The sequence below is a fragment of the Ornithorhynchus anatinus genome, unplaced genomic scaffold, assembly GCF_004115215.2.
Source record: "Ornithorhynchus anatinus isolate Pmale09 unplaced genomic scaffold, mOrnAna1.pri.v4 scaffold_344_arrow_ctg1, whole genome shotgun sequence".
Taxonomy (NCBI): Eukaryota; Metazoa; Chordata; class Mammalia; order Monotremata; family Ornithorhynchidae; genus Ornithorhynchus; species Ornithorhynchus anatinus.
Window position 1 is genome coordinate 461,296 of NW_024396779.1, and position 12,046 is coordinate 473,341.

At 46.1% G+C, this 12,046-nt stretch overlaps 1 non-coding gene and 2 pseudogenes across 1 annotated transcript; all 3 read right to left on the reverse strand.

The window, feature by feature from the left end:
• Positions 7,122-8,005, reverse strand: ORNANAV1R-PS3751 (vomeronasal 1 receptor ornAnaV1R-ps3751 pseudogene; annotated as a pseudogene).
• TRNAM-CAU lies at positions 7,909-7,981 on the reverse strand. Its single transcript has one exon. It is a non-coding gene; the product is annotated as a tRNA-Met (tRNA).
• Positions 8,559-8,801, reverse strand: ORNANAV1R-PS3831 (vomeronasal 1 receptor ornAnaV1R-ps3831 pseudogene; annotated as a pseudogene).

Below are 12,046 nucleotides of genomic sequence, written 5' to 3' on the forward strand. Positions count from 1 at the left end.
TATTATGAGAGATGTACCAGTAAGATAGCCATTTGGATGGAGAGGAAAGGGCGGATCTTGGCAATATTGTAAAGGTGAGACCGGCAGGCAATGGTGACAGACTGGATGTGTGGGGTGAATGAAAGAGCTGAGTCAAGGATGACACCAAGGTTGTGGGCTTGAGAGATGGGAAGGATGGTCGTGCCGTCCACAGGGACAGGGAAGTCAGGAAGAGGACAAGGTTTGGGAGGGAAGATAAGGAACTCAGTTTTGGAAGTTTTGAGTGTCAGGTGGTGGGCAAACATCCAGGTGGAGATGTCCTGGAGGTAGGAGGAGATACGAGCCTGAAGGGAGGGGGAGAGAGCAGGGACGGAGATGTAGATTTGGGTGTTATCTGCATAGAGATGATAGTTTTGAAGCTGTGGGAGCGAATGAGTTCACCAAGGGAGTGAGTGTAGATGGAGAACAGAAGAGCACCAAGAACTGACCCTTGAGGAACCCCTACAGTTAGAGGATGGGAGGGGGAGGAGGAGCCCGCGAAGGAGACCAAGAATGAATGGCCAGAAAGATAAGAGGAGTACCAGGAGAGGACCTTGACCTTCATTGGTTGCCCCAGCCTGGCCACATGCCCCCTACGACAGATGACCTTTGGAGTTGTCTTCTCTGTGGTCATTTCTTCTTTGTTGGTCAAGACGGTCAGCATGGTCCTGGCTTTCAGGCCACCGGGCCAGGGAGCAGAATGAGGACATCGCTGGGGCCCAGGACGCCTTCCTCCATCATCTGCATCTGCTCCCTTGTCTGTCTGGTTGGGGACCTCCAAAGGACAAGGTAATCATCATCCAGTGCAACGAGGTCTCCACCACTGCCTTCTACTGCGTCCTGGGCTATATGGGGCTCCTGGCCCTGGTCAGCCTCATGGTGGCCTTCCAGTCCTGGAAGCTGCGGGGCAGCTTCAGCAAGGCCAAGTTCATCACATTCAGCATGTTGGTGTTCTGCAGCGTCTAGGTCTCCTTCCTGTTCACCTATCTGAGCACCAGAGCCAAGGCCACAGTGTCGTGGAGGTCTTCTCCATCCTGGCTTCTGGCACCGGGCTCCTTAGCTGTATCTTCGGGCCCAAGGGCTATGTGATTCTGCTGAGGCTGGACAGGAACAGCAGAGGGTGGCTCCTGATGTGGCAGGGAAATCCTTAAATGGGGCAGCATCAGGCGAAACCCCCGAGGCCGTTCCCGGGGAGGTGGACCCTCAAAGACATGAGTTCGAATACAGCCATGCCCCACTGACATGTGACTACATGGGTGTCCCCTAGAGGGAAATGTTTCATTTGAGGTGATTTCCCACTTTGGCTCCTAAATCCTCCATGTTCCTTCCTTCCCTTCAGCCCCCGACCTCCAATCCACGGTCGGTCCCAATGGCCTGAGCTCTGTTGAGCGGAAAGTCAGTCTCTGTCCCCAGGAGGGTAGCTTCTCTAACAGGCAGAGGCACCAGAGAGAGAGACAGAAAGGCAGATCCCTCCAGGTCCACCCTGGGTCTCCAGGACAGCCCTAGTTGGGTGGAATGGGGCACATCAGTCCTGAATTAGTCCCCTCTCTGGGCCTCTCCCTTCCAGACCTTCTCTCTTCCCAATTTCCTCATTCAACCAATCAGTCTACCACATTGATTGAGCACTTACGGTGTGCAGAGCACTTTACTAAGATGCTGAAGGAGTATGATATAACGATATAATGGACACATTCCCTGCCCACAACGAGCTTATAGTCTAGAGGGGGAGGCAGAACCCGTTATTAGGCAGGGATTGTCTCTATCTGTTGCCAAATTGTACATTCCAAGCGCTTAGTACAGTACTCTGCACATAGTAAGGGCTCAATAAATACTATTGAATGAATGAATTTAAATAAATCATGACTATGGACATAAGTGCTGTATGTATCTCTTCTTTGTACCCTCTCCACCCACTACTGCAGCCTGCAGTCCACTCCTCTCTGCTTCTTTCCTCGGTTCCCCACTTCCCTCAGGCCCTGTCCTGATCCATTAATGAATCAGTCATAAAGACTGAGCACTTGCTATGTTCAGAGCACTGTACTAAGTGCTTGGAAGTGGAGCTTCCTGTCCCAGTCTTCCCTTTCTCACAACTCCCAGCCAGAACTCAGAGGTCTTAAGGCAGAGTTCCATCAATGTAGGCAGTGGACTTTGGACTCAGAACCCTGGGGAAGGAGCTAGGGACCTAATTTCCCCCTCACTTCCCACTGTGGGAGCCCACGCCATGAAGAGCAGTGTGACCTAATCAGAAGCAGTGTGTTTCCAGTGGAAATTGCATGGGCCTGGGAGCCACAAGACCTGGGCTCTAATCCTGGCTCCACTCTTGCCCATAATGTGAACTTGGGCAAGCCACTTCACTTCTCTGGGTCTCAGTTTCCTCATCTGTATTATGGGGATTAAGACTGTGAGCCCTAGGTGGGACAGGTTCCATTGATGATCTTGTATGAACTTCAGCCCTTAGAACAGTTTCTGAGACAGAGTAAGCACCTAAGAGATACCAAAACAAAATAAAGAGAGCCAGGGACCGGAGAGGCATGGTTCCCTCTGCCCCATGGGTGCCCCCTGGCCTCAGTCTTCCCGCCCTTCCCAACCCTGGCCACCAGGACCAGACTACATATCTGCTGCCTCCATCCCTGGCTGCCTATTCTGCAGTTTCTGTGCCTGTGTGGAGCCCAGGTTTGTTGTGGTCCTGGTCCCCAGGCCGTGTGCCTCTGAGACTCCCGATCTACCACCCGACTACCTTCCCTAGGTGAGCAAAGTCTGCCCCAAACCCCCCCAACCAGGAACAGGGAAAATAGGAGGGTAGAAGGGCAGAGGGGAACAATACCATAGCTCTCCAGAGCTTAAAAAAAGTCAGAAAGTAAGTCACATCATTTATTAGCTTTTAGTTTGGTGGGGAAATCAGGGAGTGATTGTCCTTGGAGTGTGGGGAAGTGGAGGTTCCCTGTTAAAGAAATTGAAACTCAAGGTCCTCTAGACACTAAACTCGTTCTGGCCAGGAAATGTGTCTACTGACTCTGTGGACTGTACTCTCCCAAGCATTGAATACAGTGTTCTGCACAAAGTAAGTGCTCAATGAATATGATGGATTGAGTTTAGTCAAAGAAAAACTTGGCACTGAAGCAGAGAGAGGACAATTATTATTACATTATTTCTCAAGTGCTTACTTTGGCTCAAGAACTGTTTTAAGCACTGGGGAAGATGCAGGTTCATCAGGTCCAATACAGTCCTTTATCACAGTCTACGTAGGAGGGAAAACAGGCTGTGAATCCCCATTTTACAGATGAAGAAACTGAGGCACAAAGAAGTGAAGTGACTTGCCCAAGGTCACAAGGCAGGCACCTGGAATAGATGGGATCAGAACCCAGGTCCTCCAAGTCCCAGGCTCCTGATTTTTCAACTAGATTATCCTGCTCCTCAGATCAGATCAGATTCAGTGGCATTTAATGAGTGTTGACCATGTCCAGAGCACTGAACTAAGCACTTGGGAAAGTGTAATACAGTAATTTTGGGCAATCTGGGTCAAAGATCACATCTACTTTCTCTACCGTATTGTATTTTTCCAAGCTGTGAAGGATTTTAGCCATTAATGTCCTAAATTGAGAGGATGTATCAATCAGTAGTATTTATTGAGCACTTACCATGTACAGAATACTGTACTGACCTCTGGGGAAAGTACAATACAACAGAATTAGCAGATACATTCTCTCCCCGTAAAGGGGTTATAGTCCAGAGGCAGAGATAGACATTAATGTGAATAAATGTCTAATGCCTAATTTAAAGATATGTTCATAAATGCTATGGGTAGGAGGGGTGGGGTGCATATCAAATGCTCGAAGTGTCAGATTGGCAAAACACACCTATAACAAGCATGTTTAAGCAGATAATGTCCAGGGGTCAGAAGATCTGTTGGAGTATAGAACCGGTCTATATACCAACAACAACAGCGTCTAAGCCATCAGTGGTCAGGGATCAAACAACTTGTCAGAGTGCAGATCTGGCCTATACTCCAATGATAAAGGTGTCTAAGCTGATAATGTTCAGGAATCAGAGGACATATCAGAGTGTAGGACTGGTTTCTATACTGATAACGAGAGTATCTAAGCTGATAATGTCCGGGGATCAGCAGAGGTACTGGGGTGGAGGACTGGTCTCTTCATAAACCCTTAATCTAATCCCTGTTCTGCCACTTTTCTGCGGTGTGACCTTGGGTGGGTTACTTCACTGCTCTGTGCCTCAGTTACCTCATCTGTAAAATGGGAATTCAGTACTTGCTGTTCCTCCCCTCATAGACTGGGAGGCCCATGTGGGATATGGACCCTGTCCAACCTGATTAGTTTGTCTGCTTGATAAAGTGCCTGATGCGTAGTAAGTGTTTAACAGATACCTTTAAAAAAAAAAATCACTGTGATAAATCTCAGACAGAAAGGGAGCAGTGAGAATGGGATTGGAACTGAAAACTTGAATTCATAGATAAGGCATTCAATTCATTGAGGAGAACAATGAGTTCAGGAAGTAGGAACTTTCTCAACCTGGTCTCAGGGAGCTGGTACTAGAGGCCCAAATAGAGAGAGTGGTGTGGCCTGGTGGCTACAGCATGGGCCTGGCAGTCAGAGGATTTAGGGTCTAATCCAGGCTCTGCCACACCTGTTGTGTGACTTTGGGCAAGTCACTTCAATGTTCTGTGCCTCAGTCTGTAAAATGGAGATTCAGTGCCTTTTCTCCCTCTTAGTTAGAATGTGATCCCCAAGTAGGATGGGGACTTGTCTGACCCAATTAACTTTTTCTGCTTGAGGATTAAATGCACATTCAAATATATAAACCAGAAAGCAGGCTAAGCACATGTGTGGGTCCATTAGTGAGTCATGGGTAAATGGAAAAGGTACCAATCATTAAATATCCACTAGGGAGCATGAACGTTATAACCCACTCCAAACACTTCTGCACGTCTTGAGGCACCGGTAACAAATGCTACTTTCTTCCTTTCTTTATTCATTTTTTTAAAGCTTCATTTTCTTGTAATGAAAATCCTACTCTGGAGTTAGTTTAATGTTTTCAGCTTACTGAAATTCCTAATTATGTGTTAGTGGGAGAAGCCTAAATCTAGATGATCCAGGAAGTGCATTCTACAAAGCTACTTCCCACTCTGGTCAGTGAGCGGACGGACTTCGAGTTCACCAGTTGTCAGCAAGGCATTATGGGATGGAGGTGACAGGCCTCCCTTCTGCCAGATGAAATCTTTAGGCTCCAGGGGAGGGATCTCAGGTTGGTCCCCACTGATAAGAATGAGTAGAAAAAGGATGGATCATTAAATCAATAGTATTGATTGAACACCAACTGTGTGAAGAACTCTATACTAAGCACTTGGAGTCCAAAACAGCAGAATCGGTGGACATCTTCCCTGCCCAAAAGGTATTGACAGTCTAGAGGTGATTGCTGAGGAAGTTAGTCTCCATTGCCCCTGTGTGACCCTATCAGTCAATCAATAGTATTTATTGAGCACTTACTGTGTGTAAAGATACTAATGATATTCAGGTTCCTACTGGAGGCAGAAATGAGGTCGAGAGCGAGTAGGATGCCTATTCTTGCAGTAATCGCTGTCTTGGAACTTCATTTCCTGTAAGCCAGAAGCCTGTATTTCCCAGAAACATCTGAAAATAAGAACCGATCATCAAGCCAAATGGAACCACCTTGCCTGACTCTCTCTGTGGGCCTTCTGGGACACATGTAGAGAGTCTTTCTGAATGTCTTGTCCTGTGTGGTAATAATAATGACAATGATAACAATAGTAATAATATTTGTTAAGCACTTACAATGTTCCAAGCACTGCACTAAGCATTAGACAAGAGACAATCAAGTCCCACATGGGACTCAAAGTCTAAGTAGGAGGTAGAGCAGGTATTGACTCCCCATTTGCAGATGAAAAAACAGTGGCACAGAGAAGTTAAGTGACATGCCCAAGGTTACACAACAGACAAGTGGAGGAACTGGGATTAATCAGCCAGTCAATCATATTTATTGAGCGCTTACTGTGTGCAAAACACTGAACCAAGAACTTGAGAGAGTACAATATAATAGACATTCCCTGCCCACAAGGAGCTCACAGTTCAGAGGGGGAGACAGACATTAATATGCATACATAAATTACAGATAAGTACAGATAAGTGCTTTGGGGCTGGAAGGGGCAATAAATAAAGGAATCAAGTCAGGTCTATGCAGAAGGGAGTGGGAGAAAAGGAAAGGAGGGCTTAGTCAGGGAAGGCCTTTGGAGGAGATTTGACTTCAGTAAGGCTTTGAAGCCGGGAGAGCAATTGTCAGAAATGAGGAGGGAGGGTGTGACTCCTGGCCCTAAGCTCTTTTCACTAGGCCATGCTACTTCTAGTTCTCCCTCCACCTTAGACTCTGAGCCCCAGAGACAGGATGTGGGTGAGGGGTCGGCTCGGCCATGAGACAGATGAGACCGGGTCACATTGAGAAGGTTAGCATTAGTGGAGCTAAGTGTGTGGGCTGAGTTGTAGTTGGTAGAGTAGTGAGGTGAGGTAGGAAGTGGCAAGGTGATTGAGTGCTTTAAAACCAATGGTGAGGAGTTTCTGTTTGATGCAGAGGTCGCTGGGCAAACCCTGGAGGTTCTTGAGGAGAAGGAAAACATGGCCTGAAGTTTTTGTAGAAAAATTACCCAGACAGCAGAGTGAAATATGGACTGGAGTTGGGAGAGACAGGAAGCTGGGAGGTCAGTAAGGAGGCTCATATAGTAATCAATGCAGGATAGGATAAATTATTGGATTAAAGAAGTAGCAGATTAGATGGAGAGGAAAGGGCAGAATTTAGCAATGTTGTGAAGGTCGAACCGACAGGATTAGAACCCAAGTCCTGACTCCCAGGCACATGCTCTTTCCACTAGGGCACACTGTTTCTTGTGCTAATATGTTTTGGAGTGCACAAGTTCAGAACTTTTGGGGAAACCAAGTAAACTGTTTATGTTCAAAACAATTTCTTGGCTTTATCGAAGCCTGGACCCGAGTAAGTACTTGGGTCTTTTTAGCTTTCCATTTTTCTCTCTTCATGCATTACACTAAACTTCTGTGCCTAAATTTTAAGTGCTGATTGAAATTTTGTTTCCCAATTGAAATAATCAGGAAAAGATTCACTGCTGAGAAGTTGAATCCCAATGTGGTGTGGTTGTTCACCAGAAGAGGAGAATTCTCATTCATGTTCATAATAACACTGAGCATGATCTCCTGCTGCCCGTAGAGGAGAATGTGGAGGGTGACCAGAGTAACGACCCTCTTGGCTGCCCTCACCTCAGGCATCGTCCTGTGGGACCGTCCGGGCGTGTGGAGGTGTCGGACCTGCCTGTGGTGTCTGTGAAGGATGAACACCATGTAGCTGCTGGCTGCGTGCATGAGTCCCACAAAGATGAGGTCACGCAAGGAGAACATGACAGTGAAGAGCAGGGTTATTTCCTCATTGTCACTAACTTTAGTGCAATATTTGAGGTCCAATATAATGCGAACATAACTGCTGTTTTGAGGGAATGTTATCGCTCATCAGAGTATTCCCTCAGTATATTGAGGACCTAGGACAGGAGGCAGGAGTGGACAACGCACCTGAGTAACCTGGCTTTGATCCAGGCCCACCTGGGGGTCCTGGGGCTGATGGTGCTGGACTGGAACATGCTCAGGAGGGAGGTGCTGCAGATAGTGAGGCCCCGGACCAACCGGGTTCGAACTCAGGACCTGCAGATTATGGGAACATAATAAATACTGCCAGTCAGAGATTGAATTTTTGAGACTGAAAAATTATGTTCAGGGGGCACGGAATGAAAAGACACTAAAGACATTGAGTTTCTGAGGCTGAAAAATGATGTTCAGCGGGCACAGAATGAAAAGATCCTGCCCCCTCTGAGGTTCAAACTCAGGACCTTCAGATTATGAGACTGACGTGCTGCCTACTGCACGAAGGAGGCTGCTGAAATTAAATAATACCTTGGGCCTTCCCATCCCCCTGTCGACCTCTGGCCCACGTCCTACCGCTGTCCTGGAATGCCCTGCCTCCTCACCTCCACCAAACTAACTCTCCTCCCCTCTTCAAAGCCCTACTGAGAGCTCATCTCCTCCAAGAGGTCTTCCCAGACTGAGTTACCCCTTTTCCCTCTGCTCCCTCTGCTCTCCCTGAGCTCCCCCTTCGCCCTCTGCTCCTCCCCCTTCCCCCTTCACCTCCCCTCAGCTAAGTCCCCTTTCCCTCTGCTCCTCCCCTTCACCCTTCCCCTCTCCTCAGCACTGTGCTTTGTATATATTTTTTATTACCCTATTTATTTTGTTAATGTACCTCCCCTTGATTCTATTTATCATGATTATGATGTCCTGTTCTTGTTTCGTTCTGTTTTGCTCTGTCGTCTGTCTCCCCCGATTAGACTGTGAGCCCATCACTGGGCAGAGATTGTCTCTATCTGTTGCTGAATTGTACATTCCAAGTGCTTAGTACAGTGTTCTGCACATAGTAAGCACTCAATAAATATTATTGAATGAATGAATGAATGAATGAATGAATGAATGAATGAACATGAGGATTTTGCATCCAACATCATCCAGGAATTTTCTCAGGCCCCAAGATGACAGGGTCTCTGTGATCCCAAAGGTGAGGAGGATGATAGTGTTGGCTAAAACCAGCGGGGAAAGGACTATAGTGAATGGGCTCAGTTTGTGAGTGGTAGAGACCACGTGGGTATAAAATAGGAGGAGAAATACATTTATCAAGACATCAATGCTGATCTGGGTCAGAATCATGAACCCAAAGGAAAGTCAGATACCATTCATTACCTTGAAATGGGAATTAGAATCAGAAAAGACTTCCTCCTGAGGAGCATCCTGGGAAGGAAGAAGAGAGAGAGAGAGAGACAGAGCAAAAGGAGAAAGAAATAGGAGGTGGGAGCACACTTTGCAATTTTCAATTATTAAGCTCTTATAATCATAATGATTATGGTATTTGTTATGCTCTTAACTATGTGCCAGGTACTCTTGCATCACTTCCGGAAAACTTTTTTTTTAATGGCATTTGTTAAACGCTTACTGTGTGTCAAACACTGGCCTAAACCAATGAGTTTGCCATGAAAGTTAATGAAGAAAATGATTTTGTTAACAAGTTAGGGTCCAGAGTCTAGTGAACCCATCAGTCAATCGGAGATATTTATTCATTTATTTATTTCAATGGTATTTGTTGTGTTTATTAAATTCTAAGCCCTGGAGTAGAATCAAATCAATGAGGTAAGGTAAAGCCCCCATCCCACATGGGGCTCAAAGTATAAGTTGGAGGGAGAACTAGAAGCAGCATGGCCTAGTGAAAAGAGCTTGGGGCCAGGAGTCAGAGGACCTGGGTTCTAATTCTGGAGCCACCATTTATCTGCTGTGTGACCTCGGGCAAGTCATTTCACTTCTCTGATCCTGTTACCTCATCTGTAAAGTGGGGATTATTATTATTAGTAATAATAATTATTACGGTACTTGTTCAATAGTACTTTAATAGTATTTATTTATTGAACGCTTAGCTTACTGTGTGCCAAGCACTGTTCTACGCACTGGGGTGGATAAAAGCAAATCTGGTTGGACACAGTCTCTATCCCATGTGGGCTCACAGTCTCAATCCCCATTTTACAAATGAGGTAACTGAGGCACAGAGAAATTAAGTGATTTGCCCAAGGTCACACAGCAGAGCCGGAATTAGAACCCATGACCTTCTGACTCCCAGGCCCTTGCTCTATCCACTACATCATGCTGCTTCTCTGTGAGCCCCATGTGGGATAGGGACTGTGTCCAATATTATTAGCTGCTTTTATCCCAGCTCTTAGTACAGTGTCTGGCATATAGAAAGCACTTAACAAATGCCACAGTCATTATTGTTATCATTATTAGTCCAGGGTCTCTCAATTCCCAGGGGCAAGTTCTTTCCCCCAGACTGACAGCAGGCTTTTACTGAAACCACCCTAAGCACTTAATAGATACCTTAAAAAAAAAGGTAACGAGTACTTAGTGGGTGCAGCACACTGTGTTAAACACTTGGGAGAATACAATAGGCTGCAAGACAATAGCATGTAAGAACAATAGATTATAAACTCCTTGTGGGCAGGAAATGTGTCTATTAATTCTGTCATATTCCCCCAAATACTTAGTACACTCCTCTGCACATAGTAAGCACTCCATAAAAGCTATTGATTGATTGATTGATTTACAGTTTAGAAAACTCAGATGGAAAATGATGCAGTCTGCTCTGAAGGACAGAGGAAGAGGGAGATGGATGATGGAGAATGGTTCTGAGTTCCAATTAAAGTCAGAAATTCCCTCTGAGCAGAGTAACTCTGAACCCTGGAATCCAATCTATGGATAGATGGCTCAATCCTACTTACCCATCTCTGACATTCCAGGCGTTGATAAGGGAGCTTATCGGCAGCCACTCTTGGGGAAAACAAGGCTGAGGTAGCCTTTCTCAGTGGCCTCCCTCCTTTCTCCCCTCCCTCACGTGGTGATTAAGATGTGTGTAGCTGAGTGGATCACTTAACATTTATTGCCTCTGACACTACCTGGGAAATCTCTGGCTCCCTTCTCTGATCTCCAAATCCTGGGACTAGAATGAGCCTAGGAGTCTCCCCTCTGAGATAGCCCTGGAGAGATCTACCCATGTTAATGTCAAGTCAATGCCATGTTAATGCAGGTTTAAGGGGGATTCCAATTTCATTCCAATACCTAGTTCTGTCAGGAGGCAAGCCTGTGCCTTTAATGCATGTTTGACACACACACTCTCTCTCTCGCTCTCTCTTATGGCGTTTGTTAAGTGCTTACTAGATGCCAGGTACTATACTAAATGCTGGGTTACATGCAAGCTAATCCAATTGGACACAGTCCCTGTCCCACATGGGCCTCACAGTCTTAATCCCCATTATACAGATGAGGGAACTGACGTACAGAGAATGATAATAATAATAATAATGATAATAGTAATGTTGGCATTTGTTTAGGGCTTACTACGTGCCGAGCACTGTTCTAAGCGCTGGGGTAGTACAGTACATTGAGATGCAGCGTGGCTCAGTGGAAAGAGCACGAGCTTTGGAGTCAGGGCTCATGAGTTCGAATCCCAGCTCTGCCACTTGTTGGCTGTGTGACTGTGGGCAAGTCACTTCACTTCTCTGTGCCTCAGTTCCCTCAACTGTAAAATGGGGATGAAGACTGTGAGCCCCACGTGGGACAACCTGATTCCCCTATGTCTACCCCAGCGCTTAGAACAGTGCTCAGCACATAGTAAGCGCTTAACAAATACCAACATTATTATTATTATTATTACAGGGTAACCAGGTTGTCCCACGTGAGGCTCACAGTTAATCCCCATTTTACAGATGAGGTAACTGAGGCACAGAGAAGTTAAGTGACTTGCCCAATGTCACACAACAGAAAGAGGTTGAGCTGGGGTTAGAATCACTAAGCTACACTGAGCTTTAGGCAATGAACATCCTTCTTGTAGTTTGTATATTAAGCCACATTCCATGTCCAGTCCAAGTCACCTCTTGAGGGTAGAGCTATGGACAAGTCTTCCCTTTTGTGGCTTCTATGTTGGGCCATTTTACATGTCCAGTTGAGGTCACCTCTTGAGCATGGAGCTATAGCCTACAGTCCTTGCTTTATGTGTCTAGTAGGAAGTCACTTCTTGATGATGGAGCTATGAGAGACCTTTGTCCTATTTCCTCTACTGCATTTGGTCTCACTCTCACAACAACCCCTAAATATGCTTTTGTTAGCTATTTATTTCTACCTCCAGACATACTTTTACAGTTTCCCATCCTAATCAATTTGGGCATGGGGGTCCTTGAACCTGAAGACTCAGCAACCTTGCCATCCATCTTTTTCTGTGGGAGTATCCAGTCTTCGCCAGTCACTCCCATGTGACCGATCCTAAGGGGTTGGACCCAGCATTCATTCATTCATTCAATTGTATTTATTGAGTGCTTACTGTGTGCAGAGCACTGTACTAAGTGCTTGGAAAGTAT